Below are 14,470 nucleotides of genomic sequence, written 5' to 3'. Positions count from 1 at the left end.
GCCATCTTGTTCTTTGCGAATGGGTATTCCCTTCCCGTGTCTTAGCTAGTTCATTCTGTCTCTTAGCTCGCTGACCCATCTTAGTTAACACAAACATTTGGTTTTCAGCCTGCTGATCTATTTACCTCCCTAATCCTGTCTTCCAAAACATAAGGCCTCCCACATGTTTAATGTCAGTCCAGGCCTACAAACAACGACTTCAAGATGAAGGGCTGAGTGGAGCCTGCCAAGGTGCAGAACTGTGATTCCAACTAGTTCTCCTGCAGCTGTTACTCACAGGTATGGACCCATTACTCAATGGGGCACTCGGGATTGAGCGTTGGGTGCTTGAAGGTTAGACTGCTGGTGCTACCCTCAACATGCTCTAGTTGTAATGGCTTTGCTGACGTGTAGTTACACTTAAAAAAGAAGAGGCAGCTGAAGGAGGAGGAGGAGACATAAAGGTAGGGGAAATTCTGTGGGGGTTAATTTTCACTCTGAGCACTAGGAATGATTAATTTTGCTCCGGCTTGGAGTGTGTGGTTAATGAAAAGAACTTGGTCAAAGAGCTGAATTAAAAGCTCCTAGACAATGACACACCATCACAAGCGGCAAATGCATCCCTGCTGACTCTTGGAAGATGTATGTTTACAGATTATAAATCAATAGTGGCTTGTCCCCTTCTCCTATAATATTTCAAATTTATTCCTTGTGATTCATTGACTTACTATCAAATTTCCTATATTAGACAGATTATTCCATTTTCTTGGATAAAGCTGCTGCTACAGTTTTATCTCTGATATCAGTGTCTCTGTTTCGATGGTAGGGCATTCATAATAGACGGCTCACGAGGTACACACACCTACAGGGAGCCTGCAGATAGATTTCTCAGGCTCTTCACTATTGTTAACCTATTCTGTGGTCCTTGTTAGAAAACCATGGTAGGGGAATACACCTGGTTAGAGCACCAAACAGGTTCTTGGTAGTCCTAGGTTCTGTTCTCTGCCCTGCCACTAGCTTAATGAGTGATCTTGAGTAAGCCATTTAGGGTGAAATTTGCCTTTGTGTACAATGGGCCAGTGTAAAGGCCCAAGTCGATTCCAAGGCCAGAAAGGACAACTGTGATCATCTAGTGTGATCTCCTGTATAACACAGACCAGAGAATTTTCCAAAATAATTCCTAGACTAGAGCTTTTAGAAAGACAGCCCATCTTGATTTAAAAATTGTCGGTTATGGAGAATCCATCACACCCCTTGGTAAATTGTCCGACTGGTTAATTATCCTCCCTGTTAAAAATTTACACCTTATTTCCAATCTGAATTTGTCTAGCTTCAACTTTCCAGCGATTGGGTCTGGTTAGACCTTTGTGTCCTAGACTGAAGAGCCCATTATTAAATATTTGTTCCCCATGTAGATACTTATAGACTGTGATCAAGTCACCCCTTAACTTTCTCTTTGGTAGACTCAAGGAGCTCAATCTATTTAGCTTATCACTAAAAGTCAAGTTTTCTAATCCTTTAATCGTTCTCATGGCTCTTCTCTGAACCTTTTGAATTTATCAAGATCTTCCTTGAATCGTGGGCACCAGAACTGGACACAGGATTCCAGCAGCAGTCGCACCAGTGCCAAATACAGAGGTAAAATAACCTCTCTACTCCAACTCAGATTCCCCTATTTATGCATCCAATGATCACATTCACATTTTTGCCACAGCCTCGCACCAGGAACCAATATTCATCTGATTACACACACACACACACACACACCCCTACCTTTTTCAGAGTCCCTGCTTCCAGTGATAGAGTCCCTCATCCTGTACGTCTGGCCTACATTCCTTGTTCCTAGATGCATCCATTTACATTTTGCTGTATTAAAATGCATGTTTGTGTGAGCCCAGATTACCATGTGATCCAGATCCCTCTGATGTCAATGGACGTCGCAGGCCCTCGGTGCCAGAATTTGGTGTGGTGGGGCTGGGGAGAAGCAGAAACTTGAAAGCCTCCACAGGCATAAGTGACAGCATCACGATGCATCTCCAGAGAAGATGGGGAAGGGAGGCTGCAATAAGCAGCCTGTAACTTTAAGGATTAATTTTCTTAGGCATACCAAAAATTCTCAGTTGCACCTGTTCTTAAAACTCTTCTGAGTTGGGAGGCAAAATATTTGCTAATAAGCTTAAGGTATGTGCAATAAATTCTTCTTTCTGAATGAAGTAGAAGATGCCTAGAGTTTTGATCTTTGCCCTGCAAGGAAGTTCTCTGGCTGACAGAATTTGTGGACAATTAATTAGACTATGGAGTTTATCACCTAGTAATACAGAGGCGGCCTTTTAAAGACATCTCCTTAATACACAGTATTGTGGTAACAGGCTTATTTCTTTCTCAGACATTAATGTCAGGCAATTTCACAGCATGGAATGCTGCCAATATAATAGACATTTGCACCAAGCAGCATTGTTCATGTATCAGATACACTCTTTTTGCAAAGCTGATGGCTGTCATATTTTACCATGGTTGAGCCTTATTTTTACTCATTTAATGGGCTTGTCAGGCACTTCATTTACAAGGCATGTGCAATAAAATAAGATCCATGCAGACTTGGGTATTGTAAACATGTTTTTAAAGGTTATATATGTAATTCCTTGTATCAGGTTTAGTATTTCATCAGATGGGCTGCTCTGCAGTCTTGTCTGAACAGTCACAAAATCATTATGAGTCAGACTAGTAAAGAAAAGCATGGCACTGTTTTCACAGAAGAGCCATGCAATTGCACACCTAATATGTGCACACAATTACTGTGGCTTTTCATGCAAATCAGGTATCTGGACACCCCATTGTCAAGGGAATGAGTAGTTGCATGCATGATTCACCTAGCATGGCTGTGAGATGGTTTGGTCTGGTCTATCTGCAGAAGCAAACTGTTTTGTAACATGGCCAAGACACTATCATCATGTTGTAATGGGGTTCTCTGACATGTTTGTAGCTGAAGTGCCAGACCCTCAGCTGGTGTACCTGGGTGTAGCTCATTGACTTCCCCGGAGTATTTGCACCGGCTAAGAAATTGTCCTGTAGCATAGACAAGGTCTCAGAGGGAAAAGTGCCACCAACCCTCTTCTGAAAGAACCTGGGTTTTCTTTAGAGGTTGGCTATCCGTGCAACGGTCTGGACAGACCTGGTTCTCTGTAAGGTGGCTGATGGGAATACAGCTGGAAATTGCATGACTGTGGGGCACAAATAGCCTAATATCTGTGAGTCTGTGGTCCTGTATGTATGTGCAAGCGGCAAGGAGGGCTAGACGAATGAGCACATGGTTGGGAAGAGATCAGAGTTTTGCCTCAATTTCCCCATGTATAAAATGGAGATACTTTCCCCACCTCAGGGGGTGGGCTGGGGATCAGTGAGTGTTTGTAAAGCACCGGGCACATAGGGCTATGAGCTATTGTTTTAATAATCAATTATCGTGGAGAGGCCCATGATGAGAAGACAAAGAACTAGCCAGTTCTCTTCTGAAGACACTGTCGCTGAAGGCCGGAGAGGATGTTTGGCGATTGGGCCGTCTGTGTAGCCAAGGCAGCATGGCTGAGAAAAGGTAGCTGCAGTACAAAATACAGGTGGTTGTTGTGACATAGGGTTTCCAGGCCCAGTATGTCCCATACTGTACAGGACCAATTACCCAAAGTGGTGAATGAGAGGGTACCTATGCCATGGGGCTACAACAGCAAGCCCGGCTGCCCCCAGGGAGAGGTGGCTGAGCTAGGCATAAAACCAAGGTCTCCTGATTCCCAGACCAGTCTCCACACTGGGAGACAGGGGGCTTTGTCTCCCTTCAGTAGCTTATGCACTTACGAGGCTAGTAAGTCTCATGCAGCTGGTGGTGAAGGGAACTCGTCCTTCAGCTCAAGATGGAGTGGTTCATACTGTCACTCTGCAGGTCCTGCTGTCAGCCCACATGGGGTCCATTACAAACACAGCAGAGGGTGCTCCTTGTCCAGTAGCCACATGAACATATACAGGGGAGCCTGGGATGCACTGCCTGGGACCCCCTGTTCCTAGAGCTCTGTGCTCAATGACATTCCCTCTACTGGTGTATTGGAATGACAATGCCAGCACAGATCCATCCCCTCTACTTCGATGGTAAGTTCCCTGGGGCAGGGACCATCTCTCTGATCTGTGTTTGTACAGCACTCAGTGCCATGGGGTCCTGCTCGATGACTGGGGCTCCGAGGTGCTGCAGTCCTATAAATAAAGAGCAAGAATAATATAAATATTAGGCATTCTAAAAAGACTTCTGGGGGTACTGTTATGCTCAATAAGTGCCTAATCTAAACCCCATCAAAGTCAATGGAAAGATTCCCATTGGCTTGAGTGGGATTTGGATCGGGCCCTCAGCATGCATGTATCTGTGTGCTTGGGTTAAAAAACAAATCCTCCTCTCGCCACAATTGTATTTAGTAGGACAGGCCGTTAATAACAACATCTACGTTGATAGGAACCTAACCATATCAATGCATCCCGCTGCTTTTCTTTGCTTCCTGCATATAATATTTGCATTATCACAGTTGTATATAATTTTCTTCTGGGGATATTTATTTTATTCTATTTTATAGTTTGTTTTCGTATTTGGCCAACAGTTGGAAAGTCTGTTCCCATCCGGACTCAGGCCCCTATTTAGCCTGAGCTGTCTATGATACGTACCTCTGTTCTCTCTCGAATGCAATCCCTGCCTGGTGCAATGCAGTATTATTGTATGTTCTGTGTTCTCAAGACTGAATTGCTGCACTACTGAGCCCTGCTCTTGTTGTGCAAATTAGCAGACCTTCACTTTCACTGTGCGGCAGCCCCTCTATTCCCCTCCCACCACCCCCACTCAGAACAGAAACCTCCCTCCGTGGGGAAAAGAAATAGGATTGTGTCAAATCCACTCCCTTTCCCCTCTAGTTTGTTCGGCTTTTCCTTGTCAGAAGGTGGCAGGATTTTTCAGGACACTCTCTTCATTTGGAAACATCAGCCTCTCCTGCAAATTAAAGGGTTCTGTAAATCTCCCTGTGTGGGTTATGCCCCTGGAATTTCAGCTCTGCAGGGTTTACATTTGAGGGTTTGCTGTGGCATGCAGAAGACAACAGTAAATGGATGCGTCCAGCCCACCTTCAGCATGGGAAATGTTCTCAGACTGTACACTATTTACTTTGCGCATGTAGCTACTCAAATTGCAAGTTGAAAACGTGTCAAGTTTCTGAGCAACACCCAGCATAACTTCTTCCTGTGCAATGAGCTACACATTAGTTAACAGATACGGCCCATACACAGTTAGAAAACTGTACGAGTACTTATGGACGGCAGGGCTTTCTAAAAAACTCTGGGGACAGACTGTATTTCTCCCCCCAATCCATTGCTGACGTGTCCCTGAACTGTCGGAAAAGCAGTGGCTGCCTCATAATTTGGAATGGGATCCTTCTCTTTTTCAGGCAGCAGTTATTGCTAATATGTATATAACTCCTCTGAGGTTATGATCTCAAAGCAATCCACAAACGTTTAATGGAGCTATACTCGTACAGACAGGTAAACCGAGTCAAAGACAGATCAAGACCTCAACCCAGCAAAGCACGTGTTTTTTAAAGCACAACTGCTTTGCTGTTTTGGGGCTCAAGGTCACAGAGAATGAGTGGGAACAGAACCCAGGATTCCAGACTTCACATCCTCTAGGCTAAAATAGGAAGTCAACTGGAGCATTATACACTGGTAGAGTTTCAATCAGATTGGAGGACAGATTAGAATTCAAAGCAACCTTGGAAAACTGGAGAACAGGTCTGAAATCAAGAAGATGAAGTTTGATAAAGACAAGTGCAAAGTACGCCAGTTAGGAAGGAAAAATCAAGTGCACAGCTCCAAAATGGAGAATAACTGGCCATGCAATAGTGCTACTAGCTAGTGTCTGGGGGTTGTAGTGGATCACAAATTGAATATGAGCCAACAATGCGATGCAGTTACAAAAGAGACTAATATCATTCTGGGGCGTATGAACAGGAGAGCCATGTGAGACACAAGAGGTAATTGTCCCTCTCAGCACTTCTGAGGCATCAGCTGGAGTGTTGTGTCGAGTTTTGGGCGCTGCACTTTTGGAAAGATGTGGACAAATTGGAGAGAGTCCAGAGGAGAGCAACAAAAATGATCAAAGGTTTAGAAAACCTGACTTATTAGGAAAGCTTAAAAAAAATTATTCTTGAGAAAAGCAGACTGAGGGGGGAACCTGATAACAGTCTTCAATTATGTGAAGGGCTGTTCTAAAGAGGACAGTGATCAATTGTTCTCCATGACCACTGAAAGTAGGACAAGAAGTAATTGGCTTAATCAGCAGCAAGGGAGATTTAGGTTAGGTATTAGGAAAAACTAACTACTGTATAATGATAGTTAACCTGGACCAGGCTTCCAAGGGAGGTTGTGGAATCTCCATCACTGGTTTTAAAGAACAGGTTGGACAAACACCTGTCAGGGCTGATCTATGCAGTGTTGTGTAGCCATGTCGGTCCCGAGATATTGGAGAGACAAGGTGGGTGAGGTCATATCTTTTATTGGACCAACTTCTGTTGGTGAGAAAGAGATTGTTTAGCATAAGTAATTAGCACATGTTCTAAGGGACCATTCAAAGTGAAGTGGCCCACTAACACCCCCGTAATCAAGGGACAAAAAGAGGGGGTTAGTGGGTTATAGATTGTTGTAATAAGCCATAAATCTAGCTTCTCTGTTCAGTCCATGCTTTTTAGTATGTAGCAGAGTAATTAATTTAAGCTCACAGGCTTGTCTTTTAAAGGTGTTGTGCAGTTTTCCTTTGAGGCTGAGGACTGATAGGCCAGATAGGGAGTGATGGCTTTGGGAAAAGTGTTCCCCCATGGGTGACAGGGTGTTCTTCTCTTTTATCATTTTCCTGTGTGAGTTCATTTGAGAGAACAGTGATTGTCTGGTTTCACCCACGTTGTTGTTATTGGGGTATTTAGTGTACTTTTGTTAAAACAAACAAAAGGAAGTATTTTTTCACACAACGCACAGTCAACTTGTGGAACTCTTTGCCAGAGGATGTTGCGAAGGCCAAGACTATAACAGGGTTAAAAAAAGAACTGGATAAATTCATGGAGGATAGGTCCATGGATGGCTACTAGCCAGGATGGGCAGGGATGGTGTCCCTAGCCTCTGTTTGCCAGAGGCTGGGAATGAGCAACAGGGCATGGATCATTTGATGATTACCTGTTCTGTTTGTTCCTTCTGGGGCACCTGGCATTGGCCACTGTCGGAAGATGGACCTTTGGTCTGACCCAATATGGCCATTCCTATGTTCTTATAAGATACAGCATGTGTTGTGATCGGCACATGTAGGACCCATGAATCTTGAAAGGTGTGTTGTGGGGGGTGTTGGTCATTGTAGCCATGGAGGTATGTTTGCAGGTTTTGCTTCTATTGTTCTGGTGGGGTCTGGTGCCGCTTAGGGATGGTCTAGGTCTACTTGTTCCTGGCTCAGCGCAGAGGCCTGGACTTGATGATCTCTTGAGTTCCCTCCCAGCCCTACGTTTCTGTGGTTCTGTTTAGCATGACTAGTTAAGGAGAGATTGATAAGCCCTATCTCTGAATGTGCGGCAGGTCCATATGCATGCATGTCAATGTGCACGTGTTTGCATGTGCACACACAAAGGAGGTTTAAAACCTTTTCACTTTTCTGATCCTGGTGCTGCTGGCTGATCACCGTGGCCAAGCTGTAGCAGCCTTGTGGTTGCTATGATTGCTAATGCCTCAAACCCCAGATCTAAACTTTGCAAAATTTTGAATCGGGTTCTGACTTTGTGGTTTGGAAAATATCTAATTTCACAGCCAAACTATGTCATTGCCAAACTAGTGGGTAGTTATCTTTTTCTGAGATGGCCAATAGGTGATACTGCACTGTTCTGATATTGGACTGTGGTTCTTGTCCAGGTTTGTATTCCTGAAAGTGAAGAGTAAGAGCTACGGTCTATTTTATGTCTCTCTTTTGCCTGTTCTAATCTTAGCTGACTTGTTCAGTCAGACAATTACAGCAGTTAGTTGTCTTTTTCCTCCTTTCCGATTTTTCCTTTGGCTTTTTGGGGAGGCGACAAGATGCTACAGAAAAAGAAAATGTCCCTATTTTTTTAACATGCACTATTAAAAGAAGCAGACCAGTTGTATGGGACTGCAAGGAAGGCCTGGTTGTGAAAAACTATTTCATCTGTTTCCTTTGGGTGGGGAGCTCCTACCAATGGAGTCCTTTTACCATTTTTACCATAGACTGCATATGTCTTGCTATGCAATTGACTTGCGAATCTCCCTAATTTCTGTTCTCTGCCTTTTCTCTCCATATCCTGTGTACATGTCACATGCTGGGAGATGCAGCTCCAGCTTCAAGCCTTTGGGAAAGAGGGAGTTCTCATGGAGGAAAGACAGAGGATATTTTGACTTCCTAACAACAAGAGAAGGAAAGCATCCCAATCCTTGACAAAGACCGTTAAAAACCAGAAGGTCCTGTCAACTTCTGTGAAGCACTCTGCCATTTGATGAGGTATCTTTCTGCCTTTCTTGGGTTTTCTGTTAGGGGCCAAATTAAAGTAATAAGACAGATAAAGAAAAACTCATTTTATGCTTATTCCATTTGAACTCCTCATTCATTGCAAAGGCGTCTCTCTCTGAGCTTGTCTTGTCATTCGTGCTGTTATGAGGAAAGGGCAGGTGGGGTGGGGGGTTGCAAGAGAATATATTTCTTGTTATGCTTTTAAAATTAAAACTCGCCTGTCAGAAACTGTCTCACTTTGCCTTGAACTCTCTGGAAGAATAGGCCTTTCTCTACCTGAGGCTGTGGTTACTGAACTCGCCACATCGTTCAGGGCAGTGGGTACTTGTCCAGGATCCCAAATTATATACTTCCTTTATAATGGACTTTGTTTAGTTTAGTGCAGGTGAGAGATTCTGGAGTGACAGCTCATCACACTCGCGGTGACAGGCATCACTGTCGCCATCCAGTTACCAAGTTAAATGTTGCCTCCAAGTCTTCAAAACACAACAGCTCCATGAGATCTTAGCTAGTCAGGTGCAAGGACAGGGCACTGAACTGGCCATGAGGAGACCTGGGCTATAGTCCCAGTTTCTGCTGCTTGGTCTTGGCCAAGTCACTTAGCATGCTGCGTGTCTGTGTTCCCCTTGGTCTGTCCTGTATTTAGGTTGTGAGTGTCTCAGGTCAGTGGCTGTTTCGCACTGTGGGTCTCTACAGCCCATAGTACAATGGGGCTCTGGGCTGAGCTGAGACTTCCACGTGCTACTGTAATAAAAATAAATAATAATGACTTGAGGCCACTAGAGACCATGGGGGATGGGAGGTCCAGTGTGAACCACAATAGCCTGCAGGAACAGGACCAGTATGGCCCCAGTCCTGCACTGACCTCCACGCAGGCATAGGTGCCTATCTGTGCAGAGCTCACTGTAGGACAGGCTTCTGGATCATTCCAGCGAGCGTCCTCCCTCCTGGTCCATATTTGCAGTGATGGCACCTTGGCCACCTGCCCTGGGATGCTGAGCCACATCCCAGTCCCGCCAGCTGCTCAGAACTTTCCCTCACCGGTGCACTTCTCTGCCATATCTCCAGGCACTCTTCACTTCCCTCCCGCTATTCATGTAGTAATCGAGACATCAGGCACTCCGGTCCTGCCTGATCACAGAAGGTTTAGAAGAGTACATTATGGACCATGCACAGCATGAGGCTGCGGCTCAGTTTGAGAATACCTCCCTCAAGCATAGGGCCTGGTCCCCACCCTGCCATGATCTCCAGTTCTCTTCCCCAACCAACCAGCTTCTCCCCCCAATTTGGGAGGCCCACCACCGAGGTCTCTCTGATTGTTTGTGGCTGCAGCTGCTGCCCTAGTGCGACTGTTATTGCTGTCTCCTCACGACAGATTGTGCTGCAAAATTGACCTTGTCCAGTGACGTGCCGTGTTCTCCGGCAGACGGAGGTAGGGGATGCAGAGAAGGAAGAGGGGAGCGACGCAACACTTCATTGGCTTTATTGATCAGTGCTTGCAGCACCTTGGAAAGATTGTTTTCCAGGCCTGTCCTTGGAAGGTGAGTAAGGCAGCATTGCTGGTTGCCAGCACCTGTTGTCAGACATCTCCCCGATTCCCAGTCAGTCGATGGCTACGAGCCATGTGATGACTTTTTGGCAGGGTTACTGCAGCTGGTGCTTCCATCTTTCACATCTGTTCTCATTGGCTCCAGGGAGAGGTGCTGATGACAGCTCAGTGGCACCTCATAGTTAAGAGGCCCAACCCCTGGATAAGCAAACTTGGCCACTAGCTGTTTTCACAGCAGGTCTCAGAAAGGAAAGAAAACACCTGGCTTCTTGTAATTGCCTGTGTCACCCTGCAGCTGATTCCGGGCGCTGACTGTCAGAAGAATATTTTTCATGCAGGTGATGGTAGGGAAGGGGGGCAGGATGAACAGTCCTTATTGAGGGAGGGGAAGGGAATCAACCCACGCTGGCTCCTGGGGCCCATGGCCCTCTTCTCAGCCCCATTGGATCCACCATGTCAGCGATTTCCCCAGCTGACCCCCAGTGGTGCAATGGATCATACACACCCTAGCCCAGTCCTGCCAGCCACCCCTCCACTCTCATCCCATCACCTCTCCCTTCGTAGAGCCAAGGCAGAAGGGTGAGGCTGGTGCCAAAGAGTGGGTTTTCCCCATTCTGCGCAGTCAGGAGCACGCTCCCCACAACGGGGGTCTCTCCAAGAGACGTTCTAGGAGGGATGGCCACCCTCCAAGGTGAGCAGAGGCAGACGAGGACAAACTGGGTAGCTGACCTTGCTGTCTTTGGGTGTCCTGCCTTGAATTCTAGGGGGAATCTGGGGTGTGTACAGAATGGAGGCCCTGCAAGTGGGAGAAATACCCGGGAGGCAGAGGCAGAAGGTGGCTTTCTCAGCTTGGAAAGAGCTGTTCCTTTGTGTGGCGTGGGTGGATTCTCAGTCTGATTTTCCTCTCACCAACACCGGTGTAAATCGGCATAGCTACACCAGCCCAAAACGACGAGTAAGGGAAGAATGTGGCTGTTGTCTGAGCCCGAATGGGGCTCCAGTCTTGAGGGTTTGGCTCCTCAGCTGCATTTACTTTTCAGCCGCCATACCCCTATTAGTAACCGCCCTCCCTCCCTTGGTAGAGCTCTGGGGGTCACACTTCCAGGCGTGTCTCCGAGTCAGAATTTCTGATAGATTTCCATGAGCAAGCCCATTCTCCTGTTCCTTTCACCATCTAATGGGCTCTGGCAGCTCGGCACCGGGGAAGGAGTTTGTTGGCTGACTTAATTTGCTCAAGATTTCATCAGGGTAGCTGCAAGAATGGCTCTGGGATTGCTGTTGTGTCACTCCAGCAGCTGCTCTGCCCCAGCCCCAGAGAGCTTATAACTCAAAAGAAAAATGACAAACTCATTTACGTTCAGTTTCTTTTGGGGGGATGGGGGGTTAACTGGAAAATAAATGCATTAAAAATAGGGGGCTAATTCTCCCCATCACAGACCCACAGAAACAGCTGCCCTGGATAGAAGAGAAAGAAATGTGCAGGCTATTGTAAAATGACCTGCTGGCCCCTGCCAGTGAGTATTTCCATGTATTAAACAGGGCAAAGCCAGGATCCTTTAAAAGCAATGGGTCAGCTTATGCTGTTAGTTATACCGGGCTGAGCCATCATATGCTGGTGCAACTGGGAGCAGAGCTTAATGCTATGGGCCCAGTTCTCCCTTTCCACAGGACACACCAGCACGCACGCACAGAGCACCACTCCGGCCCAAATTTTGTCCTCCCTTTACACCCACACAACCTGGACGTTGGGTTTGCAAAATGCAGCTACAGGCAGAACTCAGTCCAGGGTCCTTCACGGGCGAGGTGTGGAGGGCAGGACCCCAGTTCGGCTCCTCTCAGCCACCTGGGGGACTCACCTGGATCTCAATGGGAGGAGCACCTGGACGGAAGAGTGGAGAAAACAGCTACAGGAGGGAGGGTTGCTAAGACTCTGCCTCTTTGCTTACAGTGACCAATTCCCAGTGGCCAGCAGCGGGCATCAGAAGATGAATGACTTTAGCTCATGGGTTAAAGGACATTATCAGTGTGGAGCAAAGTGGAGCCAGAAAGGAAGACCATCCAAAAACCGGACAACATAATTTAGTTTTCAGGCCTTGCTTAACGCTTTCCACTCCCTCTTTAGCAATAGCTGCTGTGTATTGAAAATGAAGCCTACCCCCATCTATTAGTTTGACCCTTTATAGTAGATGTTATTGCTATTTATATATAATTTTACCAAGAGACGCTCAGCATCTGGGTTACAGTGAAGTCCTCTTTCAGAGTAGCAGCCGTGTTAGTCTGTATCCGCAAAAAGAAAAGGAGGACTTGTGGCACCTTAGAGACTAACAAATTTATTTACACAGATTTATATACACAGAGAACATGAAACAATGTGTGTTACCATACACACTGTAACCAGAGTGATCACTTAAGGTGAGCTATTACCAGCAGGAGAGCGCGGGGGGGAAGGGGAGAACCGTTTTGTAGCGATAAATCAAGGTGGGCCATTTCCAGCAGTTGACAAGAATGTCTGAGGAACAGTGGGGTGGTGGTGGTGGGGAATAAACATGGGGAAATAGTTTTACTTTGCGTAATGACCCATCCACTCCCAGTCTTTATTCAAGCCTAAGTTAATTGTATCCAGTTTGCAAATTAATTCCAATTCAGCAGTCTCTCGTTGGAGTCTGTTTTTGAAGTTTTTTGTTGAAGAATTGCCACTTTTAGGTCTGTAATCGAGTGACCAAAGAGATTGAAGTGTTCTCCGACTGGTTTTTGAATGTTATAGTTCTTGACCTCTGATTTGTGTCCATTTATTCTTTTACGTACTCTCGTTACAGTGTGTATGGCAACACCCATTATTTCATGTTCTCTGTGTATATAAATCTCCCCCTGTATTTTCCAATGAATGCATCTGATGAAGTGAGCTGTAGCTCACGAAAGCTTATGCTCAGATACATTTGTTAGTCTCTAAGGTGCCATAAGTCCTCCTTTTTTTAGTGAAGTCCTTTTAATTCCCGCTGAGCCTTAATGAGAAACTCAAGTGATTCATCCAGTCATTCGTCACATAATAAGGAATGACTCAACCAGGATAGCCAAAGGTTTTCTGCCCTTTCCCACTGACTATCACAGCCTAGCTGTTCAAGATGTAAAGTCAGCAGCATTGTTCTATACTTTCTTCCCTGAGCTTCTCTGAGTTTGTCAGTCACTTCTCAAGCAACTGCTCGGCCACAAGAACTCTCGTATGGTGGGATGGAAATGATGTAAGGCTGCCTCTGAGGCTAAGCCTGCTCGCCTTGCTCATGCATACAGTCCTTGTACAGGTGAGCAGTAAGTACACCGTTGAATTTAGTGCCACTCCTCAGGGGAATGAAGGCAACTTGTGTTACAGGATCACCTCTCTTGTTCATAAATAGAGATTTGAGCCAAATTAAAAAGTTGGGCTCTAGATTTCAAACACTCCAAAGTATGTAAGTCACAGGAAGCGAGGGCTCTGGATTAATTTCTGTTAGGAAAGGGATGAATCAGAAGAGGTTTCCTTCTTGGAAGAGGCTACAAATTAGTTTGAGCATCATGTTAATTCCACCGCCTCCCAGCCCTCCCACATATACCCGTACTCCTGTTTCTCTGCTTGGTTAGTGTGGTTGCAGGAGACATAAATATCCTAACACTTAGCTTCAGACTGTATGAGAAACAGTGAGAGAAACCATTTGTGCTAAAGGTAATAGTCTTCACAGAGACAGACAATGCCGTGAAAAGCTGATGAGCTGCTTATTTACATGCTCCGATGCACTGAAATTTAACAACTCTCTAACCCTTCTTAGCAGTCAATGACATTGCTAGGGAGGATGGCAAAGGTGGTGAAGCAGGGCAGGGAGAGGTGAGACCTACATGGCATGATCCCAGCATGTGTGGGAGTGACTCAGACACATCAAGGTTGACACATTGGAACAGGCAGCTTGAGCTATGGCGTTCCAGTGGCTTGTCTCAACCAGTGAGACCCTAAGCAAACTGTGCAGGGAGGAGTATTGGGTCCTTGGACCCAGCAGACTTTTGACAGACAAAAGCAACCCCTTCCAGTCCCCCACCCTGTCCCACACCCAACCCCGTATTTTATTCTGCTGGCTTTTCCTTTCTGTGAACTGCTGCTAAACTGAAACTTGGTGAGGGCTGAGGTAGGTTGGCAGCCACTGTAAAGCTGCTTCCCCAAGCCTCGCAGGAGAACGAAGGACAAATTCTGAGACTGTATGTTGGAAACACGTCCGAGTGCAGAGTTTCTGCCAGAGTAACTGAGCTCCCAGGACGCTCCAGTATTGGGAGGGGTGAGCTTGGCTGCATCTTGGAGGCTGGTTTTCTTTGAGTGCACCTCAATTTGCCTCACAAGCTGCCCTATAGAG

General features: G+C 46.1%; 1 long non-coding RNA gene across 1 annotated transcript in view; it reads right to left on the bottom strand.

Annotated features, from left to right (window-relative positions):
- Nucleotides 1–4,060: 4,060 nt before the first annotated feature.
- Nucleotides 4,061–14,470, bottom strand: part of LOC144930851 (uncharacterized) — a 36,761-nt gene continuing 26,351 nt past the window's right edge. Inside the window, exon 4 of the long non-coding RNA XR_013636307.1 lies at nt 4,061–4,215. This is a non-coding gene — a long non-coding RNA (uncharacterized LOC144930851). The remainder of the gene's footprint in view (nt 4,216–14,470) is intronic.

Source organism: Lepidochelys kempii, chromosome 9 (assembly GCF_965140285.1).
Source record: "Lepidochelys kempii isolate rLepKem1 chromosome 9, rLepKem1.hap1, whole genome shotgun sequence".
In the NCBI taxonomy this organism is placed as follows: domain Eukaryota; kingdom Metazoa; phylum Chordata; order Testudines; family Cheloniidae; genus Lepidochelys; species Lepidochelys kempii.
The sequence above is the reverse complement of the archived record's forward strand: the minus strand, read 5'-3'. Positions and strand labels throughout refer to the sequence as shown.